Source organism: Ranitomeya variabilis, chromosome 5 (genome assembly GCF_051348905.1).
Source record: "Ranitomeya variabilis isolate aRanVar5 chromosome 5, aRanVar5.hap1, whole genome shotgun sequence".
Taxonomy (NCBI): domain Eukaryota; kingdom Metazoa; phylum Chordata; class Amphibia; order Anura; family Dendrobatidae; genus Ranitomeya; species Ranitomeya variabilis.
The window spans coordinates 580,667,862-580,684,129 of NC_135236.1; positions in this window are offsets into that span (position 1 = coordinate 580,667,862).

Below are 16,268 nucleotides of genomic sequence, written 5' to 3' on the forward strand. Positions count from 1 at the left end.
CGAATTTTAAATGTGGTGTATTATATGTATTTAAAAAAAAGGAAAAATGGTGTCTGTGCTGATCTTGACTATGCTTGTCTTGTCCATCTACACCTGTGTGAGTATCGTAATGCTTTGGACCAATCAGGTGCGCTGCCTGCAGTAGATAGAATCTGAGCACGGAACCTTCACGTGCAGTCACAATGAGCCTTTGGCCATTGTCTCCGGAACTCTCACGTGTCACAATGGGCTCTTGGCCTATAACAGGCAGTGAAAAATGGCCGCCGTCTTCAGTCTGCTGCTGGTGCAGCAGCAGACCACATGGCAGGGGGGGGGTCTGTGCCCAGCTTCAGGAGAGTTGGGAAGACAACTGCTCGCCTGTCTGTTTTTTTGAATTTCCCACTCAGTTACTGCACACTTTAGAGCAAAAGGGGGATGGAGGGTGTGTTAAAATAGGTGGAGATATGCAGATTCAAAACGCGTTGTGCACAGCTTGAACACACACACATACACAGTAGAACTGTCATTGAGAAGGCCTCCAGAGCTTCTAGAAATGCCTTCCCCTTGGCAATTTTTGCTCTCTCTCCACAATGGGTGTCGGTTTTAGGCCTTGGTGCGGCAGAAGTGGCAAACCATTTCTGGTTACCTCTCCTCTGCCTTTCGCATCCGTCGTCGTCGCCGCCGCCGCTCAAGATCAAGTGTAGTATCTGATACGTCCCCTATTTGGGGACCAGTTGGGGGCTTTGCTTTCACCTATGTATGTCAAACATTGTATTGCATTCAATATGCAATCAATCAATGTGTCTTTACTGGTTGCAACAGATGTGTTAAGATGTAGGCCTGTATTAGGCCTTTTGTTACAGTGTTGCAAATATACTGTGCCATCTACAAAATTAGGCCCCGGCTGTCAGTACTGTTTAAATTGAAGTATCCAATGAGTAGCTCTGCCAGCCATATATACCACTTTTCTGACGGCATGAATTCTTTTGTGAAACATTGTCTCCCTCTTGTGGACCACCGAATTTTAAATGTGGTGTATTATATGTATTTAAAAAAAAGGAAAAATGGTGTCTGTGCTGATCTTGACTATGCTTGTCTTGTCCATCTACACCTGTGTGATTATTGTAATGCTTTGGACCAATCAGGTGCGCTGCCTGCAGTAGATAGAATCTGAGCACGGAACCTTCACGTGCAGTCACAATGAGCCTTTGGCCATTGTCTCCGGAACTCTCACGTGTCACAATGGGCTCTTGGCCTATAACAGGCAGTGAAAAATGGCCGCCGTCTTCAGTCTGCTGCTGGTGCAGCAGCAGACCACATGGCAGGGGGGGGGTCTGTGCCCAGCTTCAGGAGAGTTGGGAAGACAACTGCTCGCCTGTCTGTTTTTTTGAATTTCCCACTCAGTTACTGCACACTTTAGAGCAAAAGGGGGATGGAGGGTGTGTTAAAATAGGTGGAGATATGCAGATTCAAAACGCGTTGTGCACAGCTTGAACACACACACATACACAGTAGAACTGTCATTGAGAAGGCCTCCAGAGCTTCTAGAAATGCCTTCCCCTTGGCAATTTTTGCTCTCTCTCCACAATGGGTGTCGGTTTTAGGCCTTGGTGCGGCAGAAGTGGCAAACCATTTCTGGTTACCTCTCCTCTGCCTTTCGCATCCGTCGTCGTCGCCGCCGCCGCCGCCGCTCAAGATCAAGTGTAGTATCTGATACGTCCCCTATTTGGGGACCAGTTGGGGGCTTTGCTTTCACCTATGTATGTCAAACATTGTATTGCATTCAATATGCAATCAATCAATGTGTCTTTGCTGGTTGCAACAGGTGTGTTAAGATGTAGGCCTGTATTAGGCCTTTGTTACAGTGTTGCAAATATACTGTGCCATCTACAAAATTAGGCCCCGGCTGTCAGTACTGTTTAAATTGAAGTATCCAATGAGTAGCTCTGCCAGCCATATATACCACTTTTCTGACGGCATGAATTCTTTTGTGAAACATTGTCTCCCTCTTGTGGACCACCGAATTTTAAATGTGGTGTATTATATGTATTTAAAAAAAAGGAAAAATGGTGTCTGTGCTGATCTTGACTATGCTTGTCTTGTCCATCTACACCTGTGTGATTATTGTAATGCTTTGGACCAATCAGGTGCGCTGCCTGCAGTAGATAGAATCTGAGCACGGAACCTTCATGTGCAGTCACAATGAGCCTTTGGCCATTGTCTCCGGAACTCTCACGTGTCACAATGGGCTCTTGGCCTATAACAGGCAGTGAAAAATGGCCGCCGTCTTCAGTCTGCTGCTGGTGCAGCAGCAGACCACATGGCAGGGGGGGGGGGGTCTGTGCCCAGCTTCAGGAGAGTAGGGAAGACAACTGCTCGCCTGTCTGTTTTTTTGAATTTCCCACTCAGTTACTGCACACTTTAGAGCAAAAGGGGGATGGAGGGTGTGTTAAAATAGGTGGAGATATGCAGATTCAAAACGCGTTGTGCACAGCTTGAACACACACACATACACAGTAGAACTGTCATTGAGAAGGCCTCCAGAGCTTCTAGAAATGCCTTCCCCTTGGCAATTTTTGCTCTCTCTCCACAATGGGTGTCGATTTTAGGCCTTGGTGCGGCAGAAGTGGCAAACCATTTCTGGTTACCTCTCCTCTGCCTTTCGCATCCGTCGTCGTCGCCGCCGCCGCCGCCGCTGCTCAAGATCAAGTGTAGTATCTGATACGTCCCCTATTTGGGGACCAGTTGGGGGCTTTGCTTTCACCTATGTATGTCAAACATTGTATTGCATTCAATATGCAATCAATCAATGTGTCTTTGCTGGTTGCAACAGGTGTGTTAAGATGTAGGCCTGTATTAGGCCTTTGTTACAGTGTTGCAAATATACTGTGCCATCTACAAAATTAGGCCACGGCTGTCAGTACTGTTTAAATTGAAGTATCCAATGAGTAGCTCTGCCAGCCATATATACCACTTTTCTGACGGCATGAATTCTTTTGTGAAACATTGTCTCCCTCTTGTGGACCACCGAATTTTAAATGTGGTGTATTATATGTATTTAAAAAAGAGGAAAAATGGTGTCTGTGCTGATCTTGACTATGCTTGTCTTGTCCATCTACACCTGTGTGAGTATCGTAATGCTTTGGACCAATCAGGTGCGCTGCCTGCAGTAGATAGAATCTGAGCACGGAACCTTCACGTGCAGTCACAATGAGCCTTTGGCCATTGTCTCCGGAACTCTCACGTGTCACAATGGGCTCTTGGCCTATAACAGGCAGTGAAAAATGGCCGCCGTCTTCAGTCTGCTGCTGGTGCAGCAGCAGACCACATGGCAGGGGGGGGGTCTGTGCCCAGCTTCAGGAGAGTTGGGAAGACAACTGCTCGCCTGTCTGTTTTTTTGAATTTCCCACTCAGTTACTGCACACTTTAGAGCAAAAGGGGGATGGAGGGTGTGTTAAAATAGGTGGAGATATGCAGATTCAAAACGCGTTGTGCACAGCTTGAACACACACACATACACAGTAGAACTGTCATTGAGAAGGCCTCCAGAGCTTCTAGAAATGCCTTCCCCTTGGCAATTTTTGCTCTCTCTCCACAATGGGTGTCGGTTTTAGGCCTTGGTGCGGCAGAAGTGGCAAACCATTTCTGGTTACCTCTCCTCTGCCTTTCGCATCCGTCGTCGTCGCCGCCGCCGCTCAAGATCAAGTGTAGTATCTGATACGTCCCCTATTTGGGGACCAGTTGGGGGCTTTGCTTTCACCTATGTATGTCAAACATTGTATTGCATTCAATATGCAATCAATCAATGTGTCTTTGCTGGTTGCAACAGGTGTGTTAAGATGTAGGCCTGTATTAGGCCTTTGTTACAGTGTTGCAAATATACTGTGCCATCTACAAAATTAGGCCCCGGCTGTCAGTACTGTTTAAATTGAAGTATCCAATGAGTAGCTCTGCCAGCCATATATACCACTTTTCTGACGGCATGAATTCTTTTGTGAAACATTGTCTCCCTCTTGTGGACCACCGAATTTTAAATGTGGTGTATTATATGTATTTAAAAAAAAGGAAAAATGGTGTCTGTGCTGATCTTGACTATGCTTGTCTTGTCCATCTACACCTGTGTGATTATTGTAATGCTTTGGACCAATCAGGTGCGCTGCCTGCAGTAGATAGAATCTGAGCACGGAACCTTCATGTGCAGTCACAATGAGCCTTTGGCCATTGTCTCCGGAACTCTCACGTGTCACAATGGGCTCTTGGCCTATAACAGGCAGTGAAAAATGGCCGCCGTCTTCAGTCTGCTGCTGGTGCAGCAGCAGACCACATGGCAGGGGGGGGGGGGTCTGTGCCCAGCTTCAGGAGAGTAGGGAAGACAACTGCTCGCCTGTCTGTTTTTTTGAATTTCCCACTCAGTTACTGCACACTTTAGAGCAAAAGGGGGATGGAGGGTGTGTTAAAATAGGTGGAGATATGCAGATTCAAAACGCGTTGTGCACAGCTTGAACACACACACATACACAGTAGAACTGTCATTGAGAAGGCCTCCAGAGCTTCTAGAAATGCCTTCCCCTTGGCAATTTTTGCTCTCTCTCCACAATGGGTGTCGATTTTAGGCCTTGGTGCGGCAGAAGTGGCAAACCATTTCTGGTTACCTCTCCTCTGCCTTTCGCATCCGTCGTCGTCGCCGCCGCCGCCGCCGCTGCTCAAGATCAAGTGTAGTATCTGATACGTCCCCTATTTGGGGACCAGTTGGGGGCTTTGCTTTCACCTATGTATGTCAAACATTGTATTGCATTCAATATGCAATCAATCAATGTGTCTTTGCTGGTTGCAACAGGTGTGTTAAGATGTAGGCCTGTATTAGGCCTTTGTTACAGTGTTGCAAATATACTGTGCCATCTACAAAATTAGGCCCCGGCTGTCAGTACTGTTTAAATTGAAGTATCCAATGAGTAGCTCTGCCAGCCATATATACCACTTTTCTGACGGCATGAATTCTTTTGTGAAACATTGTCTCCCTCTTGTGGACCACCGAATTTTAAATGTGGTGTATTATATGTATTTAAAAAAAAGGAAAAATGGTGTCTGTGCTGATCTTGACTATGCTTGTCTTGTCCATCTACACCTGTGTGAGTATCGTAATGCTTTGGACCAATCAGGTGCGCTGCCTGCAGTAGATAGAATCTGAGCACGGAACCTTCACGTGCAGTCACAATGAGCCTTTGGCCATTGTCTCCGGAACTCTCACGTGTCACAATGGGCTCTTGGCCTATAACAGGCAGTGAAAAATGGCCGCCGTCTTCAGTCTGCTGCTGGTGCAGCAGCAGACCACATGGCAGGGGGGGGGTCTGTGCCCAGCTTCAGGAGAGTTGGGAAGACAACTGCTCGCCTGTCTGTTTTTTTGAATTTCCCACTCAGTTACTGCACACTTTAGAGCAAAAGGGGGATGGAGGGTGTGTTAAAATAGGTGGAGATATGCAGATTCAAAACGCGTTGTGCACAGCTTGAACACACACACATACACAGTAGAACTGTCATTGAGAAGGCCTCCAGAGCTTCTAGAAATGCCTTCCCCTTGGCAATTTTTGCTCTCTCTCCACAATGGGTGTCGGTTTTAGGCCTTGGTGCGGCAGAAGTGGCAAACCATTTCTGGTTACCTCTCCTCTGCCTTTCGCATCCGTCGTCGTCGCCGCCGCCGCTCAAGATCAAGTGTAGTATCTGATACGTCCCCTATTTGGGGACCAGTTGGGGGCTTTGCTTTCACCTATGTATGTCAAACATTGTATTGCATTCAATATGCAATCAATCAATGTGTCTTTACTGGTTGCAACAGATGTGTTAAGATGTAGGCCTGTATTAGGCCTTTTGTTACAGTGTTGCAAATATACTGTGCCATCTACAAAATTAGGCCCCGGCTGTCAGTACTGTTTAAATTGAAGTATCCAATGAGTAGCTCTGCCAGCCATATATACCACTTTTCTGACGGCATGAATTCTTTTGTGAAACATTGTCTCCCTCTTGTGGACCACCGAATTTTAAATGTGGTGTATTATATGTATTTAAAAAAAAGGAAAAATGGTGTCTGTGCTGATCTTGACTATGCTTGTCTTGTCCATCTACACCTGTGTGATTATTGTAATGCTTTGGACCAATCAGGTGCGCTGCCTGCAGTAGATAGAATCTGAGCACGGAACCTTCACGTGCAGTCACAATGAGCCTTTGGCCATTGTCTCCGGAACTCTCACGTGTCACAATGGGCTCTTGGCCTATAACAGGCAGTGAAAAATGGCCGCCGTCTTCAGTCTGCTGCTGGTGCAGCAGCAGACCACATGGCAGGGGGGGGGTCTGTGCCCAGCTTCAGGAGAGTTGGGAAGACAACTGCTCGCCTGTCTGTTTTTTTGAATTTCCCACTCAGTTACTGCACACTTTAGAGCAAAAGGGGGATGGAGGGTGTGTTAAAATAGGTGGAGATATGCAGATTCAAAACGCGTTGTGCACAGCTTGAACACACACACATACACAGTAGAACTGTCATTGAGAAGGCCTCCAGAGCTTCTAGAAATGCCTTCCCCTTGGCAATTTTTGCTCTCTCTCCACAATGGGTGTCGGTTTTAGGCCTTGGTGCGGCAGAAGTGGCAAACCATTTCTGGTTACCTCTCCTCTGCCTTTCGCATCCGTCGTCGTCGCCGCCGCCGCTCAAGATCAAGTGTAGTATCTGATACGTCCCCTATTTGGGGACCAGTTGGGGGCTTTGCTTTCACCTATGTATGTCAAACATTGTATTGCATTCAATATGCAATCAATCAATGTGTCTTTGCTGGTTGCAACAGGTGTGTTAAGATGTAGGCCTGTATTAGGCCTTTGTTACAGTGTTGCAAATATACTGTGCCATCTACAAAATTAGGCCCCGGCTGTCAGTACTGTTTAAATTGAAGTATCCAATGAGTAGCTCTGCCAGCCATATATACCACTTTTCTGACGGCATGAATTCTTTTGTGAAACATTGTCTCCCTCTTGTGGACCACCGAATTTTAAATGTGGTGTATTATATGTATTTAAAAAAAAGGAAAAATGGTGTCTGTGCTGATCTTGACTATGCTTGTCTTGTCCATCTACACCTGTGTGATTATTGTAATGCTTTGGACCAATCAGGTGCGCTGCCTGCAGTAGATAGAATCTGAGCACGGAACCTTCATGTGCAGTCACAATGAGCCTTTGGCCATTGTCTCCGGAACTCTCACGTGTCACAATGGGCTCTTGGCCTATAACAGGCAGTGAAAAATGGCCGCCGTCTTCAGTCTGCTGCTGGTGCAGCAGCAGACCACATGGCAGGGGGGGGGGGTCTGTGCCCAGCTTCAGGAGAGTTGGGAAGACAACTGCTCGCCTGTCTGTTTTTTTGAATTTCCCACTCAGTTACTGCACACTTTAGAGCAAAAGGGGGATGGAGGGTGTGTTAAAATAGGTGGAGATATGCAGATTCAAAACGCGTTGTGCACAGCTTGAACACACACACATACACAGTAGAACTGTCATTGAGAAGGCCTCCAGAGCTTCTAGAAATGCCTTCCCCTTGGCAATTTTTGCTCTCTCTCCACAATGGGTGTCGATTTTAGGCCTTGGTGCGGCAGAAGTGGCAAACCATTTCTGGTTACCTCTCCTCTGCCTTTCGCATCCGTCGTCGTCGCCGCCGCCGCCGCTGCTCAAGATCAAGTGTAGTATCTGATACGTCCCCTATTTGGGGACCAGTTGGGGGCTTTGCTTTCACCTATGTATGTCAAACATTGTATTGCATTCAATATGCAATCAATCAATGTGTCTTTGCTGGTTGCAACAGGTGTGTTAAGATGTAGGCCTGTATTAGGCCTTTGTTACAGTGTTGCAAATATACTGTGCCATCTACAAAATTAGGCCCCGGCTGTCAGTACTGTTTAAATTGAAGTATCCAATGAGTAGCTCTGCCAGCCATATATACCACTTTTCTGACGGCATGAATTCTTTTGTGAAACATTGTCTCCCTCTTGTGGACCACCGAATTTTAAATGTGGTGTATTATATGTATTTAAAAAAGAGGAAAAATGGTGTCTGTGCTGATCTTGACTATGCTTGTCTTGTCCATCTACACCTGTGTGAGTATCGTAATGCTTTGGACCAATCAGGTGCGCTGCCTGCAGTAGATAGAATCTGAGCACGGAACCTTCACGTGCAGTCACAATGAGCCTTTGGCCATTGTCTCCGGAACTCTCACGTGTCACAATGGGCTCTTGGCCTATAACAGGCAGTGAAAAATGGCCGCCGTCTTCAGTCTGCTGCTGGTGCAGCAGCAGACCACATGGCAGGGGGGGGGTCTGTGCCCAGCTTCAGGAGAGTTGGGAAGACAACTGCTCGCCTGTCTGTTTTTTTGAATTTCCCACTCAGTTACTGCACACTTTAGAGCAAAAGGGGGATGGAGGGTGTGTTAAAATAGGTGGAGATATGCAGATTCAAAACGCGTTGTGCACAGCTTGAACACACACACATACACAGTAGAACTGTCATTGAGAAGGCCTCCAGAGCTTCTAGAAATGCCTTCCCCTTGGCAATTTTTGCTCTCTCTCCACAATGGGTGTCGGTTTTAGGCCTTGGTGCGGCAGAAGTGGCAAACCATTTCTGGTTACCTCTCCTCTGCCTTTCGCATCCGTCGTCGTCGCCGCCGCCGCTCAAGATCAAGTGTAGTATCTGATACGTCCCCTATTTGGGGACCAGTTGGGGGCTTTGCTTTCACCTATGTATGTCAAACATTGTATTGCATTCAATATGCAATCAATCAATGTGTCTTTGCTGGTTGCAACAGGTGTGTTAAGATGTAGGCCTGTATTAGGCCTTTGTTACAGTGTTGCAAATATACTGTGCCATCTACAAAATTAGGCCCCGGCTGTCAGTACTGTTTAAATTGAAGTATCCAATGAGTAGCTCTGCCAGCCATATATACCACTTTTCTGACGGCATGAATTCTTTTGTGAAACATTGTCTCCCTCTTGTGGACCACCGAATTTTAAATGTGGTGTATTATATGTATTTAAAAAAAAGGAAAAATGGTGTCTGTGCTGATCTTGACTATGCTTGTCTTGTCCATCTACACCTGTGTGATTATTGTAATGCTTTGGACCAATCAGGTGCGCTGCCTGCAGTAGATAGAATCTGAGCACGGAACCTTCATGTGCAGTCACAATGAGCCTTTGGCCATTGTCTCCGGAACTCTCACGTGTCACAATGGGCTCTTGGCCTATAACAGGCAGTGAAAAATGGCCGCCGTCTTCAGTCTGCTGCTGGTGCAGCAGCAGACCACATGGCAGGGGGGGGGGGTCTGTGCCCAGCTTCAGGAGAGTTGGGAAGACAACTGCTCGCCTGTCTGTTTTTTTGAATTTCCCACTCAGTTACTGCACACTTTAGAGCAAAAGGGGGATGGAGGGTGTGTTAAAATAGGTGGAGATATGCAGATTCAAAACGCGTTGTGCACAGCTTGAACACACACACATACACAGTAGAACTGTCATTGAGAAGGCCTCCAGAGCTTCTAGAAATGCCTTCCCCTTGGCAATTTTTGCTCTCTCTCCACAATGGGTGTCGATTTTAGGCCTTGGTGCGGCAGAAGTGGCAAACCATTTCTGGTTACCTCTCCTCTGCCTTTCGCATCCGTCGTCGTCGCCGCCGCCGCCGCTGCTCAAGATCAAGTGTAGTATCTGATACGTCCCCTATTTGGGGACCAGTTGGGGGCTTTGCTTTCACCTATGTATGTCAAACATTGTATTGCATTCAATATGCAATCAATCAATGTGTCTTTGCTGGTTGCAACAGGTGTGTTAAGATGTAGGCCTGTATTAGGCCTTTGTTACAGTGTTGCAAATATACTGTGCCATCTACAAAATTAGGCCCCGGCTGTCAGTACTGTTTAAATTGAAGTATCCAATGAGTAGCTCTGCCAGCCATATATACCACTTTTCTGACGGCATGAATTCTTTTGTGAAACATTGTCTCCCTCTTGTGGACCACCGAATTTTAAATGTGGTGTATTATATGTATTTAAAAAAGAGGAAAAATGGTGTCTGTGCTGATCTTGACTATGCTTGTCTTGTCCATCTACACCTGTGTGAGTATCGTAATGCTTTGGACCAATCAGGTGCGCTGCCTGCAGTAGATAGAATCTGAGCACGGAACCTTCACGTGCAGTCACAATGAGCCTTTGGCCATTGTCTCCGGAACTCTCACGTGTCACAATGGGCTCTTGGCCTATAACAGGCAGTGAAAAATGGCCGCCGTCTTCAGTCTGCTGCTGGTGCAGCAGCAGACCACATGGCAGGGGGGGGGTCTGTGCCCAGCTTCAGGAGAGTTGGGAAGACAACTGCTCGCCTGTCTGTTTTTTTGAATTTCCCACTCAGTTACTGCACACTTTAGAGCAAAAGGGGGATGGAGGGTGTGTTAAAATAGGTGGAGATATGCAGATTCAAAACGCGTTGTGCACAGCTTGAACACACACACATACACAGTAGAACTGTCATTGAGAAGGCCTCCAGAGCTTCTAGAAATGCCTTCCCCTTGGCAATTTTTGCTCTCTCTCCACAATGGGTGTCGGTTTTAGGCCTTGGTGCGGCAGAAGTGGCAAACCATTTCTGGTTACCTCTCCTCTGCCTTTCGCATCCGTCGTCGTCGCCGCCGCCGCTCAAGATCAAGTGTAGTATCTGATACGTCCCCTATTTGGGGACCAGTTGGGGGCTTTGCTTTCACCTATGTATGTCAAACATTGTATTGCATTCAATATGCAATCAATCAATGTGTCTTTGCTGGTTGCAACAGGTGTGTTAAGATGTAGGCCTGTATTAGGCCTTTGTTACAGTGTTGCAAATATACTGTGCCATCTACAAAATTAGGCCCCGGCTGTCAGTACTGTTTAAATTGAAGTATCCAATGAGTAGCTCTGCCAGCCATATATACCACTTTTCTGACGGCATGAATTCTTTTGTGAAACATTGTCTCCCTCTTGTGGACCACCGAATTTTAAATGTGGTGTATTATATGTATTTAAAAAAAAGGAAAAATGGTGTCTGTGCTGATCTTGACTATGCTTGTCTTGTCCATCTACACCTGTGTGATTATTGTAATGCTTTGGACCAATCAGGTGCGCTGCCTGCAGTAGATAGAATCTGAGCACGGAACCTTCATGTGCAGTCACAATGAGCCTTTGGCCATTGTCTCCGGAACTCTCACGTGTCACAATGGGCTCTTGGCCTATAACAGGCAGTGAAAAATGGCCGCCGTCTTCAGTCTGCTGCTGGTGCAGCAGCAGACCACATGGCAGGGGGGGGGGGTCTGTGCCCAGCTTCAGGAGAGTTGGGAAGACAACTGCTCGCCTGTCTGTTTTTTTGAATTTCCCACTCAGTTACTGCACACTTTAGAGCAAAAGGGGGATGGAGGGTGTGTTAAAATAGGTGGAGATATGCAGATTCAAAACGCGTTGTGCACAGCTTGAACACACACACATACACAGTAGAACTGTCATTGAGAAGGCCTCCAGAGCTTCTAGAAATGCCTTCCCCTTGGCAATTTTTGCTCTCTCTCCACAATGGGTGTCGATTTTAGGCCTTGGTGCGGCAGAAGTGGCAAACCATTTCTGGTTACCTCTCCTCTGCCTTTCGCATCCGTCGTCGTCGCCGCCGCCGCCGCCGCTGCTCAAGATCAAGTGTAGTATCTGATACGTCCCCTATTTGGGGACCAGTTGGGGGCTTTGCTTTCACCTATGTATGTCAAACATTGTATTGCATTCAATATGCAATCAATCAATGTGTCTTTGCTGGTTGCAACAGGTGTGTTAAGATGTAGGCCTGTATTAGGCCTTTGTTACAGTGTTGCAAATATACTGTGCCATCTACAAAATTAGGCCCCGGCTGTCAGTACTGTTTAAATTGAAGTATCCAATGAGTAGCTCTGCCAGCCATATATACCACTTTTCTGACGGCATGAATTCTTTTGTGAAACATTGTCTCCCTCTTGTGGACCACCGAATTTTAAATGTGGTGTATTATATGTATTTAAAAAAAAGGAAAAATGGTGTCTGTGCTGATCTTGACTATGCTTGTCTTGTCCATCTACACCTGTGTGAGTATCGTAATGCTTTGGACCAATCAGGTGCGCTGCCTGCAGTAGATAGAATCTGAGCACGGAACCTTCACGTGCAGTCACAATGAGCCTTTGGCCATTGTCTCCGGAACTCTCACGTGTCACAATGGGCTCTTGGCCTATAACAGGCAGTGAAAAATGGCCGCCGTCTTCAGTCTGCTGCTGGTGCAGCAGCAGACCACATGGCAGGGGGGGGGTCTGTGCCCAGCTTCAGGAGAGTTGGGAAGACAACTGCTCGCCTGTCTGTTTTTTTGAATTTCCCACTCAGTTACTGCACACTTTAGAGCAAAAGGGGGATGGAGGGTGTGTTAAAATAGGTGGAGATATGCAGATTCAAAACGCGTTGTGCACAGCTTGAACACACACACATACACAGTAGAACTGTCATTGAGAAGGCCTCCAGAGCTTCTAGAAATGCCTTCCCCTTGGCAATTTTTGCTCTCTCTCCACAATGGGTGTCGGTTTTAGGCCTTGGTGCGGCAGAAGTGGCAAACCATTTCTGGTTACCTCTCCTCTGCCTTTCGCATCCGTCGTCGTCGCCGCCGCCGCTCAAGATCAAGTGTAGTATCTGATACGTCCCCTATTTGGGGACCAGTTGGGGGCTTTGCTTTCACCTATGTATGTCAAACATTGTATTGCATTCAATATGCAATCAATCAATGTGTCTTTACTGGTTGCAACAGATGTGTTAAGATGTAGGCCTGTATTAGGCCTTTTGTTACAGTGTTGCAAATATACTGTGCCATCTACAAAATTAGGCCCCGGCTGTCAGTACTGTTTAAATTGAAGTATCCAATGAGTAGCTCTGCCAGCCATATATACCACTTTTCTGACGGCATGAATTCTTTTGTGAAACATTGTCTCCCTCTTGTGGACCACCGAATTTTAAATGTGGTGTATTATATGTATTTAAAAAAAAGGAAAAATGGTGTCTGTGCTGATCTTGACTATGCTTGTCTTGTCCATCTACACCTGTGTGATTATTGTAATGCTTTGGACCAATCAGGTGCGCTGCCTGCAGTAGATAGAATCTGAGCACGGAACCTTCACGTGCAGTCACAATGAGCCTTTGGCCATTGTCTCCGGAACTCTCACGTGTCACAATGGGCTCTTGGCCTATAACAGGCAGTGAAAAATGGCCGCCGTCTTCAGTCTGCTGCTGGTGCAGCAGCAGACCACATGGCAGGGGGGGGGTCTGTGCCCAGCTTCAGGAGAGTTGGGAAGACAACTGCTCGCCTGTCTGTTTTTTTGAATTTCCCACTCAGTTACTGCACACTTTAGAGCAAAAGGGGGATGGAGGGTGTGTTAAAATAGGTGGAGATATGCAGATTCAAAACGCGTTGTGCACAGCTTGAACACACACACATACACAGTAGAACTGTCATTGAGAAGGCCTCCAGAGCTTCTAGAAATGCCTTCCCCTTGGCAATTTTTGCTCTCTCTCCACAATGGGTGTCGGTTTTAGGCCTTGGTGCGGCAGAAGTGGCAAACCATTTCTGGTTACCTCTCCTCTGCCTTTCGCATCCGTCGTCGTCGCCGCCGCCGCTCAAGATCAAGTGTAGTATCTGATACGTCCCCTATTTGGGGACCAGTTGGGGGCTTTGCTTTCACCTATGTATGTCAAACATTGTATTGCATTCAATATGCAATCAATCAATGTGTCTTTGCTGGTTGCAACAGGTGTGTTAAGATGTAGGCCTGTATTAGGCCTTTGTTACAGTGTTGCAAATATACTGTGCCATCTACAAAATTAGGCCCCGGCTGTCAGTACTGTTTAAATTGAAGTATCCAATGAGTAGCTCTGCCAGCCATATATACCACTTTTCTGACGGCATGAATTCTTTTGTGAAACATTGTCTCCCTCTTGTGGACCACCGAATTTTAAATGTGGTGTATTATATGTATTTAAAAAAAAGGAAAAATGGTGTCTGTGCTGATCTTGACTATGCTTGTCTTGTCCATCTACACCTGTGTGATTATTGTAATGCTTTGGACCAATCAGGTGCGCTGCCTGCAGTAGATAGAATCTGAGCACGGAACCTTCATGTGCAGTCACAATGAGCCTTTGGCCATTGTCTCCGGAACTCTCACGTGTCACAATGGGCTCTTGGCCTATAACAGGCAGTGAAAAATGGCCGCCGTCTTCAGTCTGCTGCTGGTGCAGCAGCAGACCACATGGCAGGGGGGGGGGGTCTGTGCCCAGCTTCAGGAGAGTTGGGAAGACAACTGCTCGCCTGTCTGTTTTTTTGAATTTCCCACTCAGTTACTGCACACTTTAGAGCAAAAGGGGGATGGAGGGTGTGTTAAAATAGGTGGAGATATGCAGATTCAAAACGCGTTGTGCACAGCTTGAACACACACACATACACAGTAGAACTGTCATTGAGAAGGCCTCCAGAGCTTCTAGAAATGCCTTCCCCTTGGCAATTTTTGCTCTCTCTCCACAATGGGTGTCGATTTTAGGCCTTGGTGCGGCAGAAGTGGCAAACCATTTCTGGTTACCTCTCCTCTGCCTTTCGCATCCGTCGTCGTCGCCGCCGCCGCCGCTGCTCAAGATCAAGTGTAGTATCTGATACGTCCCCTATTTGGGGACCAGTTGGGGGCTTTGCTTTCACCTATGTATGTCAAACATTGTATTGCATTCAATATGCAATCAATCAATGTGTCTTTGCTGGTTGCAACAGGTGTGTTAAGATGTAGGCCTGTATTAGGCCTTTGTTACAGTGTTGCAAATATACTGTGCCATCTACAAAATTAGGCCCCGGCTGTCAGTACTGTTTAAATTGAAGTATCCAATGAGTAGCTCTGCCAGCCATATATACCACTTTTCTGACGGCATGAATTCTTTTGTGAAACATTGTCTCCCTCTTGTGGACCACCGAATTTTAAATGTGGTGTATTATATGTATTTAAAAAAGAGGAAAAATGGTGTCTGTGCTGATCTTGACTATGCTTGTCTTGTCCATCTACACCTGTGTGAGTATCGTAATGCTTTGGACCAATCAGGTGCGCTGCCTGCAGTAGATAGAATCTGAGCACGGAACCTTCACGTGCAGTCACAATGAGCCTTTGGCCATTGTCTCCGGAACTCTCACGTGTCACAATGGGCTCTTGGCCTATAACAGGCAGTGAAAAATGGCCGCCGTCTTCAGTCTGCTGCTGGTGCAGCAGCAGACCACATGGCAGGGGGGGGGTCTGTGCCCAGCTTCAGGAGAGTTGGGAAGACAACTGCTCGCCTGTCTGTTTTTTTGAATTTCCCACTCAGTTACTGCACACTTTAGAGCAAAAGGGGGATGGAGGGTGTGTTAAAATAGGTGGAGATATGCAGATTCAAAACGCGTTGTGCACAGCTTGAACACACACACATACACAGTAGAACTGTCATTGAGAAGGCCTCCAGAGCTTCTAGAAATGCCTTCCCCTTGGCAATTTTTGCTCTCTCTCCACAATGGGTGTCGGTTTTAGGCCTTGGTGCGGCAGAAGTGGCAAACCATTTCTGGTTACCTCTCCTCTGCCTTTCGCATCCGTCGTCGTCGCCGCCGCCGCTCAAGATCAAGTGTAGTATCTGATACGTCCCCTATTTGGGGACCAGTTGGGGGCTTTGCTTTCACCTATGTATGTCAAACATTGTATTGCATTCAATATGCAATCAATCAATGTGTCTTTGCTGGTTGCAACAGGTGTGTTAAGATGTAGGCCTGTATTAGGCCTTTGTTACAGTGTTGCAAATATACTGTGCCATCTACAAAATTAGGCCCCGGCTGTCAGTACTGTTTAAATTGAAGTATCCAATGAGTAGCTCTGCCAGCCATATATACCACTTTTCTGACGGCATGAATTCTTTTGTGAAACATTGTCTCCCTCTTGTGGACCACCGAATTTTAAATGTGGTGTATTATATGTATTTAAAAAAAAGGAAAAATGGTGTCTGTGCTGATCTTGACTATGCTTGTCTTGTCCATCTACACCTGTGTGATTATTGTAATGCTTTGGACCAATCAGGTGCGCTGCCTGCAGTAGATAGAATCTGAGCACGGAACCTTCATGTGCAGTCACAATGAGCCTTTGGCCATTGTCTCCGGAACTCTCACGTGTCACAATGGGCTCTTGGCCTATAACAGGCAGTGAAAAATGGCCGC